We start from the raw sequence: 6092 nt of genomic DNA, 5'->3' as shown, positions 1-6092 counted from the left end.
AAAATCGACAAATACAAGTTATTCGCTGAAAAATTCTTGCAAAAGAAGAAAAAACCATTTCACAGCTGATGTCTTCTGCTGAATTCCAGACATTTTCGAACAAGGTAAGGCAAAGAGATTTCGTTTGAATTGGCTTTCGCTTGTTTCAAAAAAAAAAAAAAACACTAACATGCTTTTGCTTTTGTTCAGACTTCGTTACTACTAATTTTTATAATTTCAGCAGTCGTTTATTATTGTTTTCAAACGTATTTCTGCCAAATGTCATTTATAAAATATGTTTAAAGAAAAAGGGGGTGGATGCAGTCACGCCCCTCACCTTTGAAAATGTGTTTTTAGTAAAAGGCTTCTTCGGAAACGTGTCTGTTTATTATTACATGTGCGTTTATATAGATGTCTGTAGGTATATAACGTGTATATTTGTCTTTCTATAGCTCGAGAGAGAGAGAAAGTTGTAATGGAATTGAAGGCTTGTAATGGCTGTGGAGTATCTCCTGCTTCTGCTTCTTCTTCTTGTTCCATTCCAATTATTTCTGGATCTGGAACTCAAAGAAGAAGAAGCTTACTAGCGGAATGCAAATGAGTAGTCGTTTGTTTTGAGTTCTCGTTCATGTGGTTCGCTTCCACTGACCACATGGCAGCGCCTTGCTTCCCTCTGGAGAGAACAGGTGAAGAAGAAGGCAGAGTGGAAGAAATATGTCCAGCTGCCATCTTTGCACTGTTTGGGTTACCTAGAGCTTAAAATATACGAATCATCACTACAAAAATATGGCACCTCTTTTCCTTGCTGTTTAAAGGAGAACTGGAAGAGGTATTTGGACGATTGCTTTATACTTTGGAAAGAGAGCATGGACAAACTGCTCGATTTCAAAATAATGCTTAACAATATTTATAGCAACATGCAATTCACCATGGAACACAGCAGTAAACAACTCCCTTTTCTTGACATCCTAATTAAAATAGTCAATAATCACATCGAAACAGACATCTTTTATAATCCCACAGATTCGAAACAATACCCATTATTCAACTTTCCCTGTGAATAGTGAGAGAGGGGATCAAAATGGAATTGCTGAAAATGCCAAGCTTTAGAATTGAACCTATCACTTTGGCTTTGCAAATCAAACTAGTTAACCATGCAGCCATCTTCCATTAATCATTTGGGGTTTTTCAATCATTTCTCTTCCTTAGTTGACTGTCAACCTCTCTCTACTTCTCTCTATTTTCCTTCCTCCTTCTCCCTTTCTTTTTCTCTCTCTTTCTCTCTCTATATATATTTATACACACATATAAACAGATAATACATACACATGCACACATACATATATTTGTACATGCATAAACATATATATATATGTTAACGGCTGTTAGACATCGGAGTCACCAATTGTAACCAAATGTAACAGGTGTGATGTTGAAGAAGAGAAAGATGATGTGAATGTCATTGTGTTGGACTTGAAGGGGTGAGGACAGGAGGCAAAATGGTAGATAATAACATTTATTTGCACCGTCACCTATAATTGTTTCTGCACCACTACAGGTAGGTGTGTATAAAAGCAGTTGGCAAGAATGCAAGGGAGATAGAGTTTATATTTTCATGTATAAATGGACAGGGTATGGCTTCCATGTCTCGGGTAATTTCAGGAACAGAGGGAGAGAGAGAGAGTGATGTTGTTGAAGAGAAAGATGAGCTAGTGAGGATGAATATTTGAGTGCTGTGATTGTGAATCTGTGCTTCATGCTTCCTGGCATCTCTTGTGGGTATTTTTCTAGTCAGAAGGTGATCATCGCTTCTATACCATAATTGTGTGGGATTATATTGGTGTACAAATTCACCACATTGAATGATACTAACAGGGTTCCTTCACTTATTGTCTTCGGGAGGTGGTTTAGCATGTCTAAGTCATCCCTGATGAAGCTTTTCACATATTTTAGAAACGGTTTGAGTAAAATGTCAAGGAAGTTGCTCAAACGGTGGGTTTCACAAACAGGGCCAGCAATGATGGGTCTCAGTTTGAGGGGGGGGGGGGGGATCATTAATGCATAGGCTTGGAGAAACTCTGCAAGCTTTACAAATATCTGGATTTTTGTGTATTTTAGGTAATCCGTAGAATAGACTAGGTCTGTATTTGAAGTAAAGAGGATAAGTTTTTAAGAGTCTTCTGTGGGTTGTATTGTACTCATAGTAAATATTATTTTCCAACATGGAGAGTATTCACTTTTTGTAGTACTCTGTGTCCATCACCACTACCGCACTTCCTTTGTCGGCTTCTTTAATGGTGAGGTTTATATCATTTTTTAACTCGATTAGGTCTTTCCATTCATTTACATTAAGGTTGGATTTAATTTGTTGTTTTTGTAGGATATTAAAAGGAAAACTGGTAATGTGTTCACAAAAAGCATCAAGTGCTTTATTTCTGCCTTTTGTAGGACAGTATTCACTTTTGTTTTTTACTATAGACTCATCTTCACTGGTGTAGTTGTCAAGTGCTTCTGTAAGGCGTAATTTTCGGCAGAAATCCGTAGTGTTATCCTTAATTTCATTCGGGTTCGATCTGCGAGGGGTTGAAGTAAGCTTTAAACCTCTTGCTAGAATTTTAGTTTGTGTAGTACTTAGGATTTTCTTTGATAAGTTGATTATTTTCGGTTGTTCTTGTACATTTTATTCCATTTCAGATCTTTGTTTCTCTGATTTAGGTCTACAAAATGGTTGTAGAATGGTGGATTGTTGTGGAAAGTCTGTATTGTGTTTAGTTTGCTGAGGAGAAAATGGGTGTAAAGTGTGTCTGCGGTGGAGTGGCTGTGTAGTGGGCTAGATTATGGTTGTACTGAGGGTTGTTATATTGTCTATGGTTGATGTGGTTTGGGTTAAATTGATTTCTTTTAATATTGTAATGTGGGTGGAGGGGAAAGTTATGTTGTTTAGTTAGGTTGTGTCTAGTTGAAGGATTGAAGTAACCATGTTGAGGGTTAAGTGTTGGAGGTAAATTCTTCCATTTATTGTGAGATGATGGGGTGGATTGGTAGGTATTGGTTCCCAAAAGTTTTGCTTAGTCTCCAGGTTTCGATGGAGCCTTTGATTTCTATGTAGGATGCCATGAAGATTCCGTCCAGATTTTCTGATTGTTGTTTCTAAGTTATTTGGGGATGTAAGTTTGGTGGAGTTGCCTCCCCTTGTCCGTCTCTGGTTTGTGTTCGATAAGCCTGGGTTCATTTCTGTGTATGTTTTTGCTTTATTTTCCTTCAGCAAGGGCTTATCCGATGCCTATTCTACGATGAACTGTGTTTCGTAGTTAATAAACAAATTGCTTTGTCTTTGCCAGCCTTGTAGCGAGATTGTTTCTTCAGCTTCACAAGTTGTTTGCCACGGTTTAAAGACACTTTCCAAGCGTTGACCATCTCAATGTTTCTTTAATTCGTTGTAGATTTCCTCATCTATGTTCTTCAATTTTTCTTCATTGCTCAGCGCTCTAAGCTTAAGCAGTTCTATTTCTGTCTTCATGTTTTCCAGTGTTAGTTTCTCCCTTAATTGTCTTTGTTGGTCCTGCTTGTTTGGAATACGTTTAATTTGGAGTTTATGAGGCAGAATTATTGGTATAGAATTTAACCAGCGTTCATAAATTTCTGCCTTGTGGTTGTTTTTATGAACAACTATTTCATGTTCGATACAGTTTACTATCGACAAAAATGTGGAATTGCAATGGGAACCCGAGCTGCTCCAGTGATTGCGAACCTTGTAATGGGTTACCTAGAGCTTAAAATATACGAATCATCACTACAAAAATACGGCACCTCTTTTCCTTGCTGTTTAAAGGAGAACTGGAAGAGGTATTTGGACGATTGCTTTATACTTTGGAAAGAGAGCATGGACAAACTGCTCGATTTCAAAATAATGCTTAACAATATTTATAGCAACATGCAATTCACCATGGAACACAGCAGTAAACAACTCCCTTTTCTTGACATCCTAATTAAAATAGTCAATAATCACATCGAAACAGACATCTTTTATAATCCCACAGATTCGAAACAATACCCATGATTCAACTTTCCCATTTTGGAAGCGGGAAAACCACCTCCTGTGACTTCTTTCATTCACTACATCATCCCCATAAGTGCTCTGAGTAGATCTTGCAGTCGCACATGTATTAACACTTTTATGAAACTCGTAGAGTAAACCATTTCTGATGTGATTTTTAGATGGGACAAACATGGTGGTAAAGGTTTCTGAGAATTATGGCCGGAAGTTAGATAATCTGAAAGAAAATAGTACAAATTAGACACAGTGATATCTTAAAACTATAGGAAGAGGTTGATAAATTCGCTCTGAAGCATTTTTTCTAGAAATCGGACATTACTTTTGCACCAACCTGATACATATATTTGGCACTGTACCAGCAAAGTCACCACATAGTACAGAAGCAACAGTAATTGAAGGAGAGAATTAATTTACAGGGAAGGATGTGCATAGTTCTCTGTAACAGACTGATTCCAAATTTTAGCACAAAACCAGCAATTTCAGGGGAGTGCTAAATGGATTATGTCGACCCCCCCAGACTTCAACTGATATTTAATTTATCAGCCCTTATAGAATGAAAGGCAAAGTTGACCCCTGCAAAACTTAAACTAAGAACATAAAGACAGAGACAATGCTTCTCAGCATTGTGTCCGACATGTGAACAATTTTGGTAGCTTGCTGCCTTTTCTCGAACATAATCCAATGAAGTGTTCTCTGAAGGTCTGTTGTGCTTCCAAATGCACCAGGAACATCCAGTGCTGAGCTCCCAACGACCACAATGGAGAAAGATAAAATTGGTGTTTCTCATAATTTCTCCTCTATGTGTGTGTGTGTGTGTGTGTGTGCGCCTGTATGTGGTGGGTTTTGCACAGTTTCCCCCCTCCTGCTGTTGTCTCCATTGAGCAACCTGAAACTGTGAAGAGAGGATGCTGGAGACAGGCATTGAACCCATGACCATTTGGTTTCAAAAGGAACAACCATTTCTGTTAGAATACTTTAATGTTTATTCACACCAATAGTTTCAATTTTTACAAACTTTACATAAAACATATCTTACAAAAAAAAAAAAAACCCCAAAAAACAAAAGCAAAAATAAAACAAGTGAAAATATTTGAATAATAATAATAATGATAATGATAATAATATTAATAATAATAATGATTTCAAATTGTTGGCGGTAAGTTGATTACATCAACCTCTGTACTGGTACTAATTTTATTGACCCCAAAATGAAGAAAAGTAAAGTTGACCTCGGTAGAATTTGAACTCAGAATGTAAAGACATGAAATGCCACTAAGCATTTTGCTCAGCGTGCTGAGGATTCACTCAGTTTTCTGACTTCATAATAACAATAACAATGATAATAATAATAATCTTTTTTACTATAGACCCAAGGTCTGAAATTTGCAGGGAAGGGATTAAGTCGATTACATTGACCCCAGTAATTCACTGGTACTTAATTTATCGACTCTGAAAGGATGAATTGTAAAGTTAACCTCGGTGGAATTTGAACTCAGATCATAGTGATGGTCAAAATAACACTAAGCAGAAGATGGAATGAACAAGCTTTATTCCAAATCACTAAAATTAACCAGATAATATCAAATATATATATACATCTCTCTCTTTATATATATATATATATATATATATATATATATATATATATATATATATATAGGAGAATATACAAATAATAACAACAGACGAGGACAGGTGGTGTAAATAACAAAAGTATATATTAGTATGACGCTCGGGAATACGGAAAGTCTTTGACGTTTCGAGCTACGCTCTTCAACAGAAAGAATACGGAGACAAGGAGAAAAACACGGAGAAAAGAAATTGAATAGTGTTCAGTCAACGGTCAATCATAATAATTACGTATGTATATATATACTTATATATATATATATATATATATGTATATATACTTATATATATATATGTATATATATATACTTATATATATATATACATACATACATATATATATATATATATATATATATATATATATATATAAACAGGGCACTGTCTTGGGACCATTGCTTTTTATAGTCGTTCTCTCAGATATGCC

At 36.0% G+C, this 6092-nt stretch overlaps 1 protein-coding gene across 4 annotated transcripts in view; it reads left to right on the top strand.

Moving 5' to 3' along the window:
• Positions 1-6092, top strand: part of LOC106879202 (huntingtin-interacting protein 1) — a 278609-nt gene continuing 272517 nt past the window's right edge. For all 4 annotated transcript variants that reach the window (XM_089346005.1, XM_089346008.1, XM_089345997.1 and 1 more), the window contains exon 1: positions 1-104. The gene's annotated coding sequence lies outside the window, so the exon portion shown is untranslated. The remainder of the gene's footprint in view (positions 105-6092) is intronic.

This window comes from Octopus bimaculoides, chromosome 30, assembly GCF_046866305.1.
Source record: "Octopus bimaculoides isolate indiv1 chromosome 30, ASM4686630v1, whole genome shotgun sequence".
In the NCBI taxonomy this organism is placed as follows: Eukaryota; Metazoa; Mollusca; class Cephalopoda; order Octopoda; family Octopodidae; genus Octopus; species Octopus bimaculoides.
The sequence above is the reverse complement of the archived record's forward strand: the minus strand, read 5'-3'. Positions and strand labels throughout refer to the sequence as shown.